Below are 22,911 nucleotides of genomic sequence, written 5' to 3'. Positions count from 1 at the left end.
TATCTCTAAGAAGCTTTTCCAATAATTTCCTGACCACAGATATAAGTTTCAATGGTCTATAATTTGCTGGTTTATCCTTATTTCCCTTCATAAACAGAAGAACACCATTGGTGACTCTCCTCCAGACATATAGAAGACGGAAGATGCTGGAATCTAGACCAACAATCTGCTGGAGGAACTTGATGGGTTGAGCAACATCATTGGGAGAAAAAGAATGGTCAATGTTTCAGGCCAGAATCCTTCATCAAGGAATCTCAATGAAGAGTATCAGTTTGAAATATTAACTTCTTTTTGTCCAACTGATGCTGCTTGACTTGCTGAAGCCTTCCAACAGATTGTTTGTGAATTATTTTCCAGTCCCCTTGACCCTCATCTCTGGCTAAAGAGGAATCAAAGATCTTTGTCAAAGCCGAAGCAAACTTCTCTCTTACCCCTCTGAATAACCTGGGATATCTTCCACCAGTCCCTGGAGGTCTCTCCACATTAATATTCTTCAAAAGCCGAACACCTCCTCCTTCTTGAAATCAACATGCCTGACAATATCACCATATGTCTCACTGATCTCACTAACCTCCAAATCCTTCTCCCTGGAGAAGACTGATCAAAATATATATCTGGTACTTTCCTAACTTTCTTTGGCTCCAGACATAAATTTGCTCCTTTGTTCTTAAACAATGAAACCAACTTCTTAAATATCATCTTTCTTTAAATACGGAACTTGTTTGTCATGTCTGATAGTTTTACAATATATCATTTGCTTCTGCATTGGTACTCACAATGGAGTCTTTTTCATATAGGTGAAACCAGATACTGTGGCTGATAAATCCAGCCCAGAAGACAGCTTTTCCAGTTCCTATCTCTTTAACTCTCCATCCCTCTCTGGCCTTTGTTTCTAGCCTTCTGAGCATATCCAAGGAAGGTCCAATGTTAATTCATCTCCCATCTGGGCACATTGCTCTATATGGAATTCAACAATTTCAGCTAACTTAAGTTCATCTGTAGCAAAAGTGACCATTTATAATATAAAGCTAAAGACAAAATGCTAGAGGAATTCAGTGGGTCAGGCAGAATCCATGGAGGGAAATGGATGGCTGATGTTTTGCATTGGAACCTTGCTTCAGAACTAAATGATTTTCTCAGTATTTCCATCCCTTTGACCTGAAGCATTAACTGTTTTTCTCCCTCCCACCCTACCCCACAGATGCAGTCCAACCCGCTGTTTCCATCATTGTTTTTTAATTATTATTTTAGATTTCCAACAACTCTTGTTAGAAGCTTACCATCAATTTGGTTTTGCTTTTCTTTTCCTAATTTCCTACTGGACATGTCACACAGCCTTGCTTACAGCAACATGATTCACATGATTCACAGACAAAAGGGCATAATCTAAACCTAACTGCTATTCCTAAATTTTATTAATTCATCCCATGAGCTACATTCCCTTAATCTAACCAAAAAACATGGCAGCGCTGGTGCTGGTGCAGACCCACGAAGAGTGGGGAATGGAGGAACAGCATACCCCCGTGGGGTCCTACTGCCCAGTACACCTACTGACAGCTCTGTACAGGCTTTATACCACCTGCTAAAGGAACTGAAAGTGTTTTATTTTTGCGACTCTGGTCTGGACGCAAGATGGCAGCGCCTGTACTGGCACTGGCACGTTGAGAAGGAGAAGTAGAGGAGATGAGCCCAAGGACGGTAACCATGGCAGGCCATGGTGAGGGGCTCTGCCATTTAAGAACACATGGGCGGGGGGGGGCTGTTGGTGATTGGAATGAGGAAGCATGCAGGATGTGGGCTACTGGTGACTTTTGGTCAAAGGACTCACACCAGGCTGAAGACTACTGTAGACTGCCTTGAGACTTACTGATAGGATTCTAGGTATCGGACCTGGGATGTGAGAGGTTCCTGAGGGGCCGCAGGTGTTGAAAGCTCCCCCATCACATTAAAAGTTTTGATTTGGAGCTCTGGGAGCTGATGATTTGGACTGAAGTCTGCGGTGCTGCAGGGCACTGGAGACTCTGAAGGGACTCTCTTTTTCTTTTCTTTCTCTGTCTGTAAGAGGTGCTGGCCAATTTCTGCTGATAGTCAATCCTTGCTGCCTTATGGCAGACTAAATATAATTTTATAAATATAATATTACATCTGCTTCATTAGGACAATAAAGAATCTTGAAATTTAGATACTCCTCCAGAAAAATAACTTAATTTCTCTCTTTCTCAGTTCTGATGAATCATCCCTGACCTGAACATTCACTGTTTCTCTTTCCACAGGTGTTGGCCTAGCTGGTGTGTATTTTCTATGATTTGCAGTATTTTGGTTTTCATTTTTTTATTCTTCATATCCTTTTGGTAATTTACTCTCTAATTTTGCAATATTCCTATTGATAAGCTTTCCTTTTTTTTGTATTTATCCAGATTTGGTGTTTTTATTTGTTCTAATATTAATTTATTTCCAACTTGATCTAATTTTCCTATTAATTTCTTGAAACTCTACTGTTTGGCACAGTTTTTATTTATTCATCTGAATTGCATTCAATGGGTCGTTTCCGAATGACGGATTGTGAAATGGATGACAAAACACGATGCCAAAAATATTCATTTGTCATATTTGTTTTCTCTATCTAAGTATATTTGTCAGTAATTTTGAGGCTTATAAAACCCTTGTGACTAAATCTATCTTCGATATCTACAATCCCCTTTCCATAAATCTGTAATTTACTTACAATAAACCATTGTTATTTCTTTACTTTAATTCATAAAGATTCATTTTGGATAGCCAAACCAAATCTATTTAAAATAATAAATGAATAATCTTCAATTTCATAAAATGGAGAAAATGGAACCTCCTCAAAAAAGAATATTGTCTAAAAAAAATTCATCAGTGGCACTTTACATGTGAACATTTGTTTTGTTAATGTGTACAAGTTATTATATCTTCATACAGATCAATGCTGATTGATAAAATAAGTTACATCACTTTAAATAATTAATAATTCAAAGTAAAGAATAAACTGATGTAAAATTAACAATTAATGTTTTTTTAAAAATAGTGACATTGTCTATTCATTTGGTTTGTCCGACAGGTGAAAAATTTTAATTATCCCAAATAGCAAGTTTATTAAAAATCTTTTCTGCTTTTGTACAAAACAGTATGTTGCTTCCCCAAAATAGCAACATTAAGGAAATGCAGGGTTAGCCTTAAGTAATGCTATTCTTATACAACACGAGGGATATATGAAAAACATTGCAAAATGCTATTATTTGAGAAAGTGAGGCAAACAGTATAGAAAATACAACTGTCAAATCTGCATTTTTTTGTATTATTTTAATCATTACAAAATGGTATAAATAAATCATTCTTTGACGCAAGATTCTTCATACCCTCAGAATACCACACTTGCATCCCATCAAAATAGTCCATGAAATGCCACATTTTCATGTGCTATCCAACCTAATTTCTATGAATTGTAAGACATTAATGAAAATGTGGGACTTTTTATGTGGTTTGTAAATTCCTGATATCATGACCTGGCTCTCAGCTGGATTCTCATCACCTGTAGCATGCATTTCCATCACCTTTCCCTACCATGCCCATGACCCTTGCTTTATTCCTCTTTCCACACCAGCAGTGATCTGTAATTCAACCATTTCATTGCTCTAACATCAACAGAAAAACTTAATTACTGATACTCACCTCCTAACAATGATCACAAAAGGTCCCACTCACACTCCCTCATCATTGAACCTTACAACTGACCTTCAACCTAGATCCTCACCTTTCTGACCTAATTAATTTTTTTTTAGATAGAATTTGCGTGATTTTACCAGTCTGAAGAATGTTCGAGATCTCAGCATTGGTTGTTCACACACGAATTACCAAAATTCAAAATCTCTGTTTCCTTACGCGAGTTTAGACAGCATACTGGAAGTTTGGTAATTTAAGAGACGATACTTGCTATTCATTAGTCCATTGTTCACAGAATGCCAGCAGTTAACTTTGGGCTGTAAATGTCCATGGAAATTTACTAGAGGTCGAGAAGGTAAAATATCAGAATGGGAATGAGTTATTATTCCCATTCTGATCTTTTTACACAGACTGTGTTCCAGGAAATTGCGTCTGTGTAAAAAAAAAATGTCTCTACTTCTTACCCCGAGGCTTTCTCTCCTATAAACTCCTAGACCAGGCCATTGCCTTATCTGAATTAATTGCCATGCACAGATTACATCAAGAAACTCCTTACTGTAAATTCTCTGAAAAGATTCATCGGCAAAAGGAAATGTGAAATTTCACCCACAAATTCAACGCACAGATATGGAAATGCAAGTACCAAATAATGTCAGCAAATGCCCATAAAACAGTAATGCGGTACAACCAGGTCTGTGTTCATGTGAGGGATAAATATTGTCTAGGATAGTAGGGATAACACCAAATTTCCCTTTTACATAGCAATACAGCCTGCAGCTGACGTGGACTTTTTACCCCCTCCATAAATCTTCGTCCGCGAAGCCAAGCCAAAGAAAAAAAGATAGGATCTACATTTCTGTTTGGAGCAGATAGAGCCTGGGTTTAAGGATTTGCCCTCAAAACATGGCATCTCCAATAGTACTGCACTGAAGTATCAGCTAGAATTGTGAATTCAAATCCACAGAATAAATATTAAACTTAAGAGTTCAGTGGGAAGAATGCCGCTGAAAATAGCTTTTGAAGAGTTCAAAAGGAAATTAAATTGGGCCATAAACAATGATGAATTATTGAAAGTTTTGTTGACAAATTAGGAAATACGTTAGGGTCAAATGATCCAGAAACTAAAACATCAGTACAGTATTGTAAAAGAAAAGCACTTCAGCAAAATCTGAGTTTACATGGGGTGAGTCGATGATGGAAGAGAGTTCAAAGAGTCAGTTGTGGTGTCACAGTCAGGAAATAAGTAGGTAGTAAGGAATTAATGATTAGGGAAGAAGATTCATGGACTATGATAAAGAAAAAAGTCTTTAAATTCCTAATGCACCATCAACCACTCAGGAGACTATTGCGGAGAAACCAATAGGCTTCAATTCACCTGAGAACATCGCACATCCTTATTGTTTGGTTGTCCTGCACTGAGCTGCAGTGGGCTGTGGAACAGCCACCTTTATACAGGAGCCTATGGGGAGGGGCCACAAGTACAACTGGCCAATAGGCATGCTTGACCAGATAATTATACATTACAGTGGTTTACCACATTGCCTTTTAGAGGGAATAAAGACTGGCTACAAATTGGTGGTTGGGGTGGATGGTGGGATAAGGAAAGTAGGCATATCTGAAGGGTGAGTATTTAATTTAAAAACTTTTATGAATGCTGAATTCCAGACCTAAAGACCGGCACAAGCTGTACCCCTGATCTTAATGCTGAAGCAAACCTTACAAACCTGCCTTTGCATTGCTGGTCCAATAATCACACGTGATTTCCTAATGTACAAGGTCTCTTGTTTTATGCCTTTGGAAATATCCAAGCTCTCCCATGCTTGGGCCTGACAGATGAACAGAGGACACAAAGCTTTGTGAAAATGACTTCCATAAACTTGCAATGTCCTTCCTATTCCTTTTTAAATGATCTTTTCATGGAAATTAAATGGTGTATCATACTGCTGCACAATCCAATATCTTATGGAGAAACTTGGGTGTAATTTTTATAATATAAAAATAATCAAAGTTTATTTGTGAAGCAGATGATTTTTTTTAACTTATTTTGGCTAGGTGCCATTTTTTCTTCAATATATATGTCTTGATTTATATAGCTCAGGAGTTAAAACAATTCCAAAGAAATACAGTAAAAATATCAAAAGTGATTCAGGTTTGTTATGCATGGCTTTCTGGGACTGATTAAGTGAACAACGCAGACATGCAGGGCAAACAGCTGACAACACTGTATTATGCAAGGTTAGCGAATTTGAAAATATTTTATGTGTTTCTAGCACCTTGCACTTGATTTTTCTTGTTGAATAGGCCAATCTATGAAGTTCAATCTTGTAATCAAGTAATTGGGAAAAATTATGGCATTTTCTCCACAGCCTTTAGTTCTAATTTTCTTTTTAACCTGGGCATACTTGGACAGTTGTCTGACTTACACACTGATTTTATGCTTCATTGACTTTAATGGAACTGAAAATCATATGACACACAAATCAACTTCACACTGGACTGCCCTCAAAAAGTGTGTTAGTTTAAAATTAGGGGTGCAATGTCAAATCATGAAATAAAGTTCTTTAATTGCCTCCACATACAAAAAAAAAGGGCCAAATTAAACAAACTTAGGTACCAGAGAATCTATTGGCAAGTCCTGATTAATTTGAATATGGTCTTAATGGGTTGGTAGAGAACCATACTGATGGAGAGCAGCAGCAGCCAGACAAGCTGAATACATTTGAATATTATCTCCAAAATAATGAAAAAGATGCATTACGAAACTATTCTGTGGAAGAATTCAACAATAATACATTATTATTGTTATCACCTACTTGGTTGATTTGTTTCAGATACACTATTTACCCAACATCAGAAATGGAAACAACTGTAGACTATCCAGGATTTTGCTTCTTCTAACATTCATTAAAATCACAGATGATCTATTAGCTCAGCACCACTTTCCCGTGGTAACCACATTTTCCTCCTTGGCTCAATATCTAAAATTTATTGATCACGGTCTTGAATATACTCATTAACTGAATCTCCAAAGTTCCCTTTGAAACAAAAATCCAAACATTAATTTGCCCTTTTGTAATTTTTTTGTTCTCATCTCCTTCCTCAGTGATCAACTCTTTACTTTGAGACTGTGACACATGCTCTAGTCATGGCATTGGTAAATATTGTTAAAATTGTTTGTTTAAATGAGTTCATCTTCTGAATTCCTGCAGGTATATGTCTATATTTATCCTACTCACAAGACAATTTCCCCCATCCCTTCTACCTTCCCAGAAATAAAATTGTTGAACCTTCATTTCACTCCCTTTATTACATTTATCTTTCATTCTAAATGGAGACCTACTAGTATAGTACACAATATCCCAGTGTGGCCTCATCAGGATCCTACACAACTATGGTAAAGTGTATTCACTCTTGTGGTCAAATCTTCTCACACTAAAGGCTGGCGTATTTATTGTTTATTTCATTGCTTACTGTAAGTATTGTACATGGTAACTTTCAGTGATTTGTATACTAACATTTGAATCCTTCAACATTCAAAAACGAATCTGTTTTTCTATTAAAATGGATGACTTCACATTTTTTTCGATATATTTTAGCATCATCTCCTTGTCCATTCATTTACCCTGGGTATATCCCCTTAAGTATTCCCACAGCCACCAAACATTGTATCTTTAAAAAAACCTGGAAATACCAGTATGAGTAGATTATGACCAAGTGAAGTGCCACGGAATGAGTACTGGGGTCCATTAATAACTAGACTAAGGAGACAAGGATAAGAACACAACTCCAACAGAGTTACAATTTCAACAGACTTGTCAAACATAATTTTCCTTTCATAAATTAATGTAATCTCTTTCTTTTCAAGCACCAAGTTTCTTCAAAGTACATTTTAGCATTTTCCCTTCTATGGATCTCACCTATTGGATCCTATGATAGTGGGGCTAGATTTCCTACCAATATGCTTCAATCATTCTAGAACCTGTGGAATTTTGGTAATTGATAACTAGTCCATCTGCTATCCCCACTGCCACTTATTTCAAAACCTGGGACTGAAGGTCTTCAGGTCCTGAGTATTTTATCAACTAAGTTCAATTCACTTCTCCAATATAATTTATTTTAACCAAAGCTAATATAGTTTGGTGCCTTAATTGCTCTAGACTTGTTAAACTCCATTATTGACAGGATTTCTACATCTGTGGAAGATAGGTATAAATGATTTAAATTTACTGCCTTTTACATATTCCTCAATGTAGTTTTTTCTGTCTCACTTTTTGATGGATCAATATTAACTTCTACTAATTGTTTCCTTACTACATGTCGATGAAGGATTTTATAGCCGGTTTGTATTTTTCCCAGCAGTTTACACCAGCATTTCACTTTCCCTTTTTTTTTTCAATTTCTTGGTTTCCTTTGTCGACCTAAAACATTAAATTCCTCTAACGTGACTGAATGCACTCAGAAGGCACTTTCAGGTGGCCAATTGCCCCGCTTGTAAAGCCGCATATTTTGGCAATATGCGGCTGTGGGGAGGCCACATGAACGCGCAGGAGGCACCTGCGAGGCGAGCTTGGTAACCCTCCTCCGAGAGGGATAATCATCACAGAACAGTGGCTCCCCCCAGCCATCAGAGTGCAGCTGGCTGAAAGTGGCTGTTGAAGGTGTGGGCTGCTGACGTAGCAGTGACGTCGTCAACTTGAGACTCCTGGCGCGAATCTTGAAGCACATTGTGCAGGCAGGCTAGTAGATACAGTCGATTTGTTTCAGCAATGCAGGAAAATGTATTTGAACAATGGCTCCAAAAAAGGCTTGTAACTGGTCTGGTGAAGAGGGTAAGACTGCTTCAAGACCATCTGACTCAGGAATCCCAGGAAAGGGAGCTCACTGGGACAGTGTGGGATGGTCCCACATTTGAGCAGCTGTCTGGAGTGCTCGCAGCACAAGGGCACATCCGCAGTAAAAACCAGGTGGTCGTAAAGCTGAAGAACATGAGGAAGAAATTCCACGCAGTCCTGGATCACAATAGGAGAAGTGGCAACGGGTGCAAGGAGTGTCAGTACTTTGACCAGTGCACACTCTCTGCGGGGCTAGCTGCTCAGCTACTCCCTTGAATGTAGCCAGCGCTCTGGAGAGCCCTGATTCCCCAGAGGTCATCTCAGAGGTATCTCAGGGTTCACCCAGCAGCAATGATGCAGGAAACATGCCGGTCCCGGAAGAGGAGGCCACCGCTGAGGATTTGGATGCCCCCGAGAGAAGCAGCGCAGAGGTCACTGTCCCTGGAAGTGGCGAAGTGGCACTCTCAACAGAGAACACAGGTACAGTGGCATTGAGGTTTATGGAGAAGCACCTTAGCCCAATGCTGATGCACTTTTCCTATTTCCACCCACAGCCTCTGGTCCCAGATGCAAGCGCCAGCGACTGACCAGGGGTCAGGTTCTTGCGAAGGAGCTGCAGGCGATGATGTTGGCACTTGACAGGGAGGACAGAGACCGCCAGCGTGCAGAAGAGCCGCTGGATCATGAGAGCCATGCTCGCCGATCTGAGGGAGGACAAGGAAGCAATGTGCTGCTCCGAAGTGGAGAAGCATGCCCAGTCGATGTCTGAGTTTGCAGCTTCCCTACAGCACTGAGGGCCACAATGGACAGACAATCAGTCATTTTCAACAGATTGGTCACGCTAATGGAGACCTCCCCATCCCCATAGTCATATGGTCAGCCTCATCTCATGTACCTGGCCCCTCCATCCAGCATGCCATTTCATTCCATGCCAGTGCATCACGATAGTGGACGCTTTGGCATGACTGAGATGCTGGGTTCCGGGACAGGTTCCTCATTACCCCCCCCCCCCCTCCAACTCGTTCCTCTCAATGCTGGAATGAGGTTTGTGTCGGACTAAACATCCTTAATGCTGCTAACTCACTGTTCACTTTGTTGTTCATGAAGCCCCTCATAAGTGCAATGTTCTGTGCGACATTTTAAGGATGGAAACCCTCAGCAGTGAGATGTTATGTGGCCGGGTGGTTGTGTTTCTTCTGTTTACTGTTTGTTCTGTGGTGTTCAAGTGTGGAGTGGATTTGCACTGTTATTTGTCCATTCCATGGTTTACTTCAAGTTTAAGCATGATGTGAAATGGTTACGTTACGATATCTACCTCAGATATTTATGAAGCAGTATGATTTCTCAAAGAACGTTTTTTTATTAAATTTTTAACAAGCACACAAATCTCATGTTTCATTTATGTGCATCCATTCCTTCGCGAGAACACATAACATGCTAGGCAGCAGGCTCATGTCGCCACATTGGGTGGGGAGGTGGAGGGGGGAACACGTTGTGGAAAATAGGGAGCTGGATAGCAGGGACATTCTCTCACAGGATGGACATAATGGCAGAATGGATGGCCTGGTGCTCATGGCCCTGCTGATCAGCACAATCTGTGCTATTAGGTGCGGGACCATCTGCTTCAACCAATGTCCACTCTGAAGGGAAGTCTTCCTTGTTAATCTCACATATATTGTGCAGTACACAGCAGGCAAACACAACATCTGGGACTAAAGTGGTAGAGATATCTAGATGCTTGGACAGGCACCGCCAGCGAACTTTTCAACTGCCAAACACATGTTCCACCACTATCCTTGCAGAATTAAATCTTTGCTGATCCGGATCCAGTACTCAGTGCTGTGTGAACCCCTTTATCAGCCAGTTTTGTAGGGGGTATGCCACATCACCCACAAGATGTGCTGGAACATCCACTCCATCAACATCCTTGGATACCTGCAGGCACAACAATGCAGAAATGTAGTTAATTCATGCACCTGAAAGTTGACACAACAAGCACGCATAACATATTGAAACATGGAGCTTTGAAGGGTGAACACTCACGTCACGTGGGAAGAGGTATCCGCCCTGGTCCTCTGCCTTTCTATACAGAGGAGAGTTGGCAAGCACTCGGGCATCATACATGCGGCCCGGCCACCCCACAACCACATTTGAGAAGTTGTAACATGAATGGAAAGCACAGTGAAGTTATAGTAATTTGAGATGTGATGTGATAAAGATCAATAGAGGCTTAACTCACCAGAATCTGTGGTCGACCACCACTTGCAGAACCACCGAATGCCATCCTTTGCGATTGTAGTAGGCTGTAGCATCCATGCTGGAGGTGATAATGGGAATGTGTGACCCATCAATGGCATCAGCACACATTGGGTATCCCCTTTGCGCAAAGCCGTCAATGGTCTCCTGGAGACGAGTTCCACTTGCCATGGAGATGAAACGTTTACTGAGGAACTTCCTCAAGGTGGCAGTCACCTCCTGCACCACCATGCACACAGTGCTGATACCTATTCCAAAGATGGTACTGATGGATCGATTCTCACAAGGGGTGGCGTATCACCACAAGGCCATAGCTAATCGAAGACCAGGCTCCAATGGTCGCTGTAAGTCTGGTCTAGGCGGCTTCAGGTGAGGTTCTAAGAGTTCCAGCACGAAGTGAAAGGTGCCACGCGACATACGAAAGTGTCTCCTCCACTCAGCATCATCAAATTTGGTGAGGACATTACTCCAGAACTCAGCGACCTGGGATCGGTTCAACCTCCAGAGAGACTGATCTGTCACCATAGCTAATTGACTGACCAGCAGCATTCGCATTTGTCTGTGGCACTTATGTTCCGCACGCCTTTCAACCGCTAACTGCTGCCTTCTTGCCCTCAACCTTTGTAGGAACCTTCTCCTGATTGCACCTATACGATTTTCAGCGCTGCCACCTGAACGGCAATTCAAAGGGCAGCTTCTGCTTCTTCAGGCGCATTCTTAGTGGAGAATGCACCTGAAGAAGCTGAGAGACAAGTGAGGAGTACAAACACACTTTTAATAGCTGACAATCAATGGCCAGTAGATAAATTAATCCTCAGGTTGATCTGAGGTAAGGCAGTAAAACCAGGGTTTATATTGGGGTAGGTGAGGGTGGAGCCAAGGGAGGAGCCAGCCAGTTCACTGCAATATCATAACTTTGGTACTTCTTAAATAAAATCATCATGAAGAGTTTAAACAAATTGTTTCACCTGGCTATCACCACGGAAGGAGAATAAAGTACATGTATTGAAAGTGAGAGAGGTAAATTTTAAAGGAGATGTGTGGGCAAGCCTTTTTCTGACAGAGAGAGAGAGAGAGAGAGAGAGAGAGAGAGAGAGAGAGAGAGAAGTAGTAGTAGGTACCTGGAACAAGTTGCAGTAGTGGAAGCAGATGTGAAAGCAGATATGAAGGTGGGATTTGAGACTGAATAGGGAGAGAATGAAGGGGTAGTATGATATGCAGGCAGAAGAGATTTAGTTCAATTTGGCATAGTGCTTGTCACAATCATCAGGCATACTTTGATGAAGGGCTCAGGCCAAAAATGTTAGTTATGTATCTTTGCCACAAAGATTGCTGTGTGTCTGCTGAGTTTCCGAAGAGTCTTTTCCTGTACTGTACTGATCTATGTCCCACGTTGAGATAAAATTAAAGCAGGAAACTGATTTTTGCACTTTTAGTCCCAATTTGAACAATTCCAATTTTGAATATCAAGTGGCAAGGCACAAGGAGAACTAGAGGTATACCAGGTTGATTCTTAGGATGAAGGAATTGATGTATGAAAAAAAGACTGAGAAGCTGGGCTCAGATTTTAGAGGAATGACAAGTAAATTTATTAAAACATAAAATACTGAGAGATAGGATACAGTGAGGATTTTTTTTCTCTCATCATTATCTAGAACTGGGGATATAGCTTCAAAATAATGGATAATTTATTTAAGACAGAAAAGAGGAGGAATTTCCTTTCTCAGAGGATAATGAATTTTTGGATTTCTCTATCCTTTAGAGCTGTGGAGGTGGAGAATGACCATCATTTGTACCACAAGGTAGTTAAAGGGTATAAGAAGAGTGTGGATAAGGTTACATCAGGTTTGATCAGGATGATGGGTTAACTAGTCTACTCCTATACCTGTTCGTTCTGTTCTTAATTTTTAAGATGATGGATGTCTTCTTTAATTTGATAATATTACTCTGGCCTGGCTGATTTAAAAAAAAATCTGAGCCTGTGAGAATACCAAAGCATGGAAAAAGGCCCTTCTAGTATGTGCCAAATTATTCTGCATAGTCCCACTGACCTGCAACTGGACCATATCCCTCCATACCCCTCCAATCCATGTACCGGTCATAAAAAAAAACATAACATATTTAACATAACAATTACAGCACGGAAACAGGCCATTAGGCCCTTCTAGTCCGCACCAAACCAAAAACCATAGAAAATAATAGGTCAAAGTTTCTGCAGTCCATTCTAGAACCAGGCAAATGGAAATCAAAGATTTACTTTTCCATAGACATCACTGTGCCCTTTCCTTGTTTTGTACTGCTTCACTTGGTCTGAAACTGTTCAGCTAATCTCCAGCAACTAGTCTCAAACCACCTGGCTATAACAGGAATCTATTTCCTTTTAGTATCCAGCTGTTCTTCCTGATATCCATATTTAGTACGTGATCTTATTATGAGATTGTTAATTTAAGACGAGCCTTTCAAATTGCTACCCCTGATTGAGACAGGCACCCACATCAAAAACCAATGATCCCTTATGAATGTAACATTTTGAGCTATCAGCAATAAAAAAAAGAGACTTTTGTCACTGTGATCTCGTGTAGTCATACAGATTCTCTTGTTCACATTTCAAATAATGGTTGATTCTATGAACAAAATCACTATAAATCTTAGATTATTAGTTTAGTAACCTTTTATAAATTAGGAATCACTTTAATTTTCTCTTGTTCTTGTACACAGAAAAATGAGTAAATAAAACTAATTTAATTTTTAATTTTGCACAATATTCAGGCACCTCAAAAGAATTTATCATAATTCATGCAGAAGACCTCATTTCCAAAGTCCCGTAATTATTAAAAAACAGCAAACCATGATGCTAATATATTGGGCCACATGAGGACCAATACAACATTAATGATTCAGAACTGGGACTTATTGGTTCCAGGGCCTCAATATCCTTCTGTGTCTGCTGCCAAATGAAATACCATACCAAACACAGTGAATTAACTTTTGCCCTTAATTCTACTAGGGTCTGGAAGATGTTTAAATTTCTAAAATGCAACAAAACATCCATTAAATAATTAGAAAATACAATCCTGTAATCACCCATATGTTATTGAAAAATAGGACAAAATAAATTAATCTAATCAGTACTGCAAATGTTGTTATAGTCTTAATATTCTGTCTTGTAGCACAATATTCAGAACAAACTAAGATTGAGACAAGAGAAAATTGGGCAGTCAGCCTTTCAGCTAACTGCAGATGCTATAAATTACTTCAGGACTAGTGAAGAGATATTCTTGGCTCTTCGTACTGATGCGAATTAAATGAGCTACCCATCCCATTCTTCGTCTGACAGTCCATAAATAAGCATAGAATGCATGCCCTTGTTTTAAGGAGAGCCACCTAAAAATCTATGCATTAAAGTTGGAACATTAAATATCAAATCATTTAGTTGCAAAGGATTATGTATTGAATGGCCCTTCAACAGTGCTGAGCTAACAATCTCCTGCAGATTTTAGTATGTTGTCTTCAGCCAACTAATATTAATCAGCAAATAGGCCTCTTGAGGACAAGAAACCATCAGGAATTTTCACCGATAATGGTGTAGTGTAGCATTAAATTACAATTTCTAAAATTCTACATTGATGCAATTAATGTCTTAATCCAACTTACTTAATGAAGCTAACCAAACAATTGTTGAAAAATTCATATGATGTAAGTCAAACCAGTTATTCAAATCTGGTGCATCAGTATACTACAAAATAGTACCAACAGCAGTCTCAGTACGTTAAATAGTAGCAGATAAGGTAAGTATACATTACACGCTGTTGACAAATTTGTGCTTGCTTTATTTGTCCATGTGTTGAAGCACCAATTGTATCCGGGAAGCTCTTGTTTGTAGTAGTTTGTGAATGACGTGCTGTTAAAATAATTAAATTGTGTTTTTTTAAATAAATGTAAACTAATTTACACAACTTGCATTAAAAAAGTTCCCCATTAACTTTAATGGAAGAAAACAGATAATATGTAGGGATTTAAAGAACATTTGAACAGCAAAAAAATTAAAAGGCCATAAAGATTGTACAGTAAAATGGCTATTTTATGATGAATGTCAATTTCTTTCTGGATTAGTTATTTATTAATTTGATATGCAGGCTAGACATAAAATTGCAGTTGTTGTAGATGAATACCATCATCAGTATGCAAAATCCACAAAGAAAATTCAATTAGAAGGCACAGTTCAAAACATATATATAACTTTTATCTCAAGAGGTCATCTGTTGTCATCACAGAGTCCATAATTGAACACCAAGACCAAAAACAACAGAAGAAAAACCAGTTATAATTTGGCCTTTTCAATCCTAGCTTATGATCAGTAGATTCTAAAAAGATTGGAATATTGGAACCATTATGATCTTGTATCAAAAAGTAAAGGATGGATTGAAGTCACGTGATGGAGTAGTGGCCGGATGGGAAAGCCAGCCCTCTCCAGGAAAACAGGAAAAAAGTTAGAAAAAGACAAAGCACAACAAAGATAAAATATAAGAAATAGAAGATAAAGTTACAGAGAAGAGAAAAGGGATGGCATTCAAGAAGGAGAAAATAAAAACAATTGGAATAAAAGAAGTAGAAAAATCACCGAAGAAAGAAGAAGGCCTTACCTGCACGAAGGAACAGGACGCTATGGTGGCGAAGAGCGACCGACCCCCAAGGTCAGTGCCTGCCCTGTAGAGTTGCGACTCATCTGCCAGTGGACTTCAAAAATGGCTCTCGGAGCCAAACAAAAGTGCGCACTGCGCAACCAACGGAAATAAGGGAAAAAGAGGACACCAGTGGGAGGGGGGCTCAGCAGAGGAGCTGGAAGCTGCAGCGTGAACAGCTGAGGGACGCCCGACACCAGGGTGCTCAGCTGGAGGATGTGAAAGGCAGCAGAGAAGGGAGCAACATGGGAGAGAGACGGAGAGACGACCGGCAAGAAGAGCAACGGCAGGAGGCACAACAGAGGAGTAGCCCAAGAGGGGAGGACCAGCAACAAAAGGCCCAGCAAGAAGAGGCCCAACAAAGAGATGCAAGCAGATCCACAGGAAAAACAGAAGAGACACAGATACAAAGAAGAGAAGAAGACACAAACAAAGGTACAGACTCAGAAGAAGAAGACCAAGATCTTCACAGAGCACAAAAGGAAAAACTGATGGACAGAATATAGATAAAAAAAATTTTGAAGAACAAATTAGGTCATTAAAAGAATGGTTATCATTAGAATTTAATACAATTAAAAGGAAAATGAAAAGAACAGAAGATAAAATGCAAAGGTTAGAACTGGTAATGACAGAAATAGGGAAAAGGAATGTGGAAGAGTGGGAAACGGCTGTACAAATGGAAGTAAATGACAGAAAAATTGGAAGAAAGTGACAAAAAAAATTAAAGAGACGCAAAAGTTGTTATCTCAGGAAATTGATATGTTGGAAAATTATAGTAGACGAAACAACATAAAAATAGTGGGCCTGAAGAAGGGTGAAGAGAGCACAGACATGAAGGAATTTATAAAAGGATGGATCCCAAAGGTCCTAGGAACAACAGAAATACAGAAATAAATGGAAATAGAAAGGGCTCACAGAGCATTAGCTCCGAAACAACAGGTACATCAAAAACGGAGATTTAAGATGGCCATGTTGAACTATATGACTATAAACATTAATGGAATATATAACCAAATCAAAAGGAAGAAGCTACTAAATTTATTGAAGAAGGAAAAAATAGATATAGCATTTGTGCAGGAAACACATCTAATTGAAGCGGAACATAACAAATTAAAGAGAGACTGGGTAGGACATGTAGCGGCAGCATCTTATAATTCAAAAGCTAGAGGTGTAGCTATACTATTTAACAAAAATGTACCAATTAAAATAGAGGAAGAAATAATAGATCCGGCAGGGAGGTATGTAATGATAAAATGTCAGATATACTTAGAATTTTGGAATTGCTAAATATATATGCACCTAAAGTGGAGGATTAAAAGTTTATGCAGGTTATTTTTTTGAAGATTGCAGACACACAAGGAAATATATTGATAGGAGGAGATTTTAACCTTAATTTGGACCCAATGTTGGATAAAACTGGACAAAAGACCAGTAATAAAAATAAAGTAGCCAAATTTATGGTTAAATCAATGCAGGAAATTAAACTTATGGATATATGGAGGAGGCAGCACCCAAGAGAGAAGGAATATTCATATTATTCGAGTAGGCACAAAACTTACTCAAGGATTGATATGTTTTTTATTGTCAGCCCATATGCAAGGGAGAGTTAGGAAAACTGAGTATAAAGCTAGACTACTATCAGATCATTCACCCCTATTATTAGCAATAGAACTGGAGGACATCCCATCAAGAACATATAGATTGAGGTTAAACTCCATGCTACTTAAAAGGCAGGAATTTAGGGAGTTTATTGAACGCCAAATTAAAACATATTTTGAAATAAACACAGGATCAGTGAAAGACAAATTTATATCATGGGATGCAATGAAAGCCTTCATTAGAGGACAGATAATAAGTCATGTGACTAAGATGAAAAAGGACTACAATCGGGAAATAGAGCAGTTGGAAAGGGAGATGGTAAGTACAGAAAAGGAATTAGTAAAAAGGGATGATATAATAGTAAGGAGAGAATTGGGGAACAAAAAAATAAAATACGAAACATCACAAATGTATAAGGTGGAGAAGAACATAATGAAAACAAAGTAAAAGTATTACGAACTGTGAGAAAAAAACGGATGAAATATTAGCCTGGCAACTTAAAACAGAACAAGCTAAAAGAACGATATTGGCATCAAGGAAAAAGGACAAACAAATTCCATAACCCAAAAGAGATTAATGAAAATTTTAAGGAATTTTATGAACAATTATACCAAACTGAGAACAAGGGAAAAGATGACAAAATAGAGGAATTTTTAGCTAAAATTGAACTGCCAAAATTGCAAGAAGAGGAACAAAACAAACTAATAAAACTATTTGAAATAGAGGAAGTACAAGATATATTAAAAAAGCTGCCAAACAATAAAACACCAGGAGAGGATGGATTTTCAATAGAATTTTATAAAATATTTAAAGAGTTATTAATTCCTCCTCTCCTGGAAGTAATGAACCAGATAGAAGAAACACAAAACTTGCCAGATTCATGTAAGACAGCAATAATTACAGTAATACCAAAGAAGGGGAAGGATCCATTAACACCAGCATCATATAGACCAATATCTCTACTTAACACAGACTGTAAGATAATAGTGAAATTATTAGAAAATAGATTTACTGATTGTGTACCTAAAATAGTAAAACAAGATCGAATTGGATTTATTAAGAAAAGACAAACAGCGGATAATTTCTGTAAATTTATTAATTTAATTCATGCAGTTCAAGGAAATAAGATCCCAACAGTGGCTGTTGCTTTAGACACAGAAAAAGCCTTTGACAGGGTAAAATGGAATTATTTATTCAAAGTTTTACAGAGGTTCAACCTACCAGAAAAAATATATTAATTGGATTAAAGCATTATATAATGGACCATTGGTGAAGGTGACAGTAAATGGATATGTATTAAACCAATTTAAAATAAGTAAGTCAACTAGGCAGGGATGTCCATTAACCCCCTCATTGTTCGCCTTAGCAATATAACCTTTGGCAGAACTGATAAGAATAGAAAATAAAATAAAAGGGATAAAAATAAAGGAGAAGGAGTATAAAATTAGCTTATTTGCAGACGACATTATAGTATACTTAACAGAACACGAGATATCAATAAAAGAATTACATAAGAAATTGAAGGAATATGGAGAAATATCGGGGTACAAGATAAATGCAAATAAAAGTGAAGTGATGCCAATGAGTAATGCAGATTATACAGAATTTAAAAAAGAATCACCATTTAAATGGCAAGCACAAGCAATCCAATACCTAGGAATCAGGTTTAAGCCACTTGTACAAACTAAATTATCAGCCACTAATAAAGAAATTGCAGGAAGACTTAGAACATTGGAAAGAACTGCCGTTAACATTGATAGGGTGAACTGCATTAAAATGAACGTGTTCCCAAGGATACAATACTTATTTCAAACGTTTCCAATTCCCTTAACAGAATTTTTTTTAATGAACTAAAGAGAACAATAAGGAAATTCTTGTGGAAAGGGAAGAAACCAAGGGTAGTGTTAGATAAATTAACAGAGAGGTATAATCAAGGTGGTTTGCAGTTACCAAATTTTAGAAATTATTATAGAGCCACCCAATTGAGGTATTTATCAGATTTTAACCAGACTGGTCTAAGATAGAACTAGATAAAAATAGGCGAGAAGGTACTGGAACATATACTTTATAAATGGGATGATAAACTGGTGCAATATAAAAACTCACCAGTATTGCATCATTTACTTAATACATGGAAGACGATCCACTTAGAATGAAAAAAAAAACGAATTACCAAATACCAAAATTATTATTGACGCAAAATCCGCTAATTCTTTTTACAATAGATAACCTTTCCTTTAGAGAATGGGAGAGAAAAGGAGTCAAAAGAATAGAAAATTGTTTTTGGGAAATAATTTATTAACGTTTGAACAGTTGAAGTACAAATATGGAATAACTCATGGTATAATGTTTGCATATCATCAATTGAAAACTTACTTAAAGGATAAATTGGGAAACAACTTGAGATTACCTGAAGGAAGCAACTTTGAATATGCGATTACAGACACAATGATAATTAAAAGATTTATAATGAACATGTACATTAAGCTGCAAAATAAGGAGAATGATGAAATAAACTATAAACCTAAGCAGAAGTGGGAAAAGGATTTAAACATAAAGATAAAAAATGAAGTATGGGAAAAGTTATGTTCTGGAACTATGAAGAATACTGTATCGCATGATACAGTATAATTGGTTACACAGGTATATATTACTCCTCAAAAATTAAAAAAATGGGACTCAACATTACATGGAGGAGGCAGCACCCAAGAGAGAAGGAATATTCATTGAACTCTTGCTGTATTGCCTTTATGTCTACATTCCTGCTTTTGCTGTGGGAAGGAAATGGGAACAACATTACATGCAACTTGGACACGTGCGAAGGTGAATACGTTTTGGGAAGAACTAAATCAGATACTAAATAAAATTATAAAAAATAGCATACCTAAAAAAACAGAGATATTTCTTTTAAATAACATAAAAAGTAAAGAATTAGGCCTTAAATTGGACAAAGCACAAAAAAAAAATCATTATGATAGCCTTACCAGTAGCAAAAAAATGTATAAGATCAATTTGGAAGATGGAAGAGAGCATGAGTATACAGGAATGGTACATGGAAATGTATTCCATTGGAAAAAATAACATATAATTTAAAAAACAAAGTCACAAGGTTTGAACAAATTTGGGAACCATAAATGGAACATATCAGAGAGAGCATGCCTAGGACCTCCGTCCCCTAAAATGAAAATGATAAGAAGACAAAACGATTAGATTCAGTATGTAAAAAATAGATGACACATTTTTCTTGTTTATTTTCCTTTGTGTGAAGATATTGATTTATGGTTTTATTGTATTGTATATGTTGAATACTAATGGGTTTTGGGGGATTGGGTAGAGAGGAGGGAGGGAAAGGGGGAAAAAAGGGAGAAAAGGTCACTAAATTTAATGAGAAACATTTGTACATATTTTGGTCGACATGATTCACAGTGTGAAAAATATATTTTTTTTAAAAAAGCAAAGGATGTAATAAAGAATTAGAAAATGTTGACTATTTTGATTGTCTGAGAAACAGTCATGTTGTTGACAAATAGAATTCATTTGAGTAGATTGAGAACATGACTTGCTCATAAGGGAGTCTAAATAGCCTCAGAAAATGGAGGTCATTGGCAGGAATGTAGACATAAAGGAAATGCAGCAAGAGTTCAATGAATTCTTATGAGTGGTCAAAGCTACAAGCAAGTTATCCAAACCAGTAATGCCGTAAAGACTCAATCAGTCAAGCAGCATATGAGGAAAGAGAAACCAGTCTAGGATCGTGATCGGCTGGGCAAATGGGCAGAATTTAGGGTTGATGGAGTTTAATGCAGCAAAATATGAAGTGTTGCATTTGGGAAGTCTAACATGGGTAAGACCTACACAGTAAATGTTGGGATTTGGGGAGTATTGTAGAGCAGAGTGATCTAGGAGTGCAGGTACAGTAGAGGTCCAAAAATCCAGATGCTGGATTTTTCAAAAACTCTCAAACATTTTAAATTTAGTGGGCTTTTGTATGCATGCATGTGTAAGCGCCGCAGATGCACAGTGGCAACAATCGACCAGACTTGTTAACTTTATTGTTTTTTAAGACTGCTCATTTTGCTAAATGAAGCATGCTGTATTTGCTAATGAATAAACTATCATCACTTCTTTATTCCTCCTTAAATTTGAATTTTAAAAGTACTGCCCAAGAATCCGGAAAAGCTGAAATGACCCAATCCCCAAGCAGTCTAGATTTTCAGGCTTCTACTGTACATAATACCTTGAAAGTGCTCTGACAGATAGATAGGATGATCAAAGGGCTTTTGGAACATGGGCTTTCTTCAGTCAGAGCAGTGATCATAGAAGCTTTGAAGTCATGTTGCACTTGTTCAATATGTTGGTGAGCTCACATTGAGGGCATTGAATACCATGGATTTTGAATACCATGCTATAGGAAAGATGTTGCCAAATTGGGGAGGGGAATCTGATTGGTAACTGGAGGACATAGGTGAGGGGTAACTTTTTTTTTACACAGAGGGTGATAGTGTATGAAATGGGCTGCCAGGGGTGGGTGAGACAGGCACCATTGCAATGTTTAAGAAAATTTCAGAGAGACACATGGGCAGGATTAGTTTAGAGGGAAATGGGTCAAATGCTGGCAGATGAAAATAGTGTGAATGGGACATTTTGGATGGCATGTAAACCAAAGGGTCTGTTTCCACACTGATTGATGCTATGATTCTATTTCAGGTTGAAGACCCCTTTTATCAGTACCTTTCACTGATCTCTAATTAAGGGTTCCAAATATATTGCAGAACACTCACTGACATACCTAATTCTCTCTTACTAAACAATGTGGTACTGCATAACATGTAGCAGTATTGAATCAGTAGGGGAAAAGCTCGCTTGTGTCCCTTAACAAGCATGGAGAAGTCTGCTCCTTATTTTTATTGAGGCCACGAAAAGTTCTACAGGTGTACCATGGAGGACATTCTGGATGGTTGCATCACTGTCTGGTATGGAGGCACCAACTCTCAGGACAAGAATAAACTCCAGGGGTTTGATGACTTGGCCTGCGACATCACAGGCAACAGACTTCACTCCATCGAGGACATCTACATGAGGCAGTGTCTTCAAAAAGCAGCCTCTATTTCAAAGACCCCCACCACCCCGGCCATGCTCTCTTTATTCTGCTACCATCGGGGAAAAGGTACAGGAGCCTAAGGACAAGCACTCATTGGAACAAGGACAGCTTCTTCCCCGCTGCCATCAGAATCCTGAATAATCAATGAACCAAAGACACTGCCTTACTTTTCATGCCCTGTTTTTGTTATTTAAAATATATAGCAATATTGTAAGCTGGTTATAATATGAATGTTTGCATTATGACGCTGCGCAAAACACCAAATTTAATGACTTGTTCATGACAATAAATCCTGATTCTGACCTGCATGGGAAGCATTGAAGGTGATGGCACTGAAATTCAGAAATTCAATGTCTCCTACCTCTTCTGATTTACAAGCTGTACAGAATGAAATCGTACACCTTTATTTCCTCCATTTATCAATCTTATATTCATATCATTTTCATTTCAGATAGCCAGCATTCCAATCAGGTAGATTTATACAGGGACAATAAAAGGATATTCATGTCTTCCTTCAACAGTTACTGTCATTATTTCAGATATGCCAATATGCACACTCTAGGTGACAATTTCTAGGTCAGGATCTGCTTGGACAAGTTAAAAGGACAGGTGTCAACTTAGAAGGCAAAGTTGTCCACTAGTTCTGATGCAGAAAACTCAGATGGGAATTTTGATAGTGCAATCTACAGATTAAAGTTGATGAGTATGGCAATGAAATGCTTGGTGCATTAAGAAATTCGCACGAACACCTGAG

The 22,911-nt window shown here is 38.2% G+C and overlaps 1 protein-coding gene across 8 annotated transcripts in view; it reads right to left on the bottom strand.

Moving 5' to 3' along the window:
• Positions 1-22,911, bottom strand: part of LOC138758331 (spermatogenesis-associated protein 6-like) — a 153,174-nt gene that overhangs the window by 40,335 nt on the left and 89,928 nt on the right. For 7 of the 8 annotated variants that reach the window (XM_069927095.1, XM_069927120.1, XM_069927127.1 and 4 more), the window contains one exon: positions 14,585-14,676. The exons of the other annotated variant lie outside the window; for it this stretch is intronic. The gene's annotated coding sequence lies outside the window, so the exon portion shown is untranslated. Of the gene's footprint in view, positions 1-14,584; positions 14,677-22,911 lie in introns of those variants that run through there. 8 annotated transcript variants of the gene reach the window in all.

Source organism: Narcine bancroftii, chromosome 1 (assembly GCF_036971445.1).
Source record: "Narcine bancroftii isolate sNarBan1 chromosome 1, sNarBan1.hap1, whole genome shotgun sequence".
Classification (NCBI taxonomy): domain Eukaryota; kingdom Metazoa; phylum Chordata; class Chondrichthyes; order Torpediniformes; family Narcinidae; genus Narcine; species Narcine bancroftii.
This window is presented reverse-complemented; position numbering and strand designations above follow the sequence as displayed.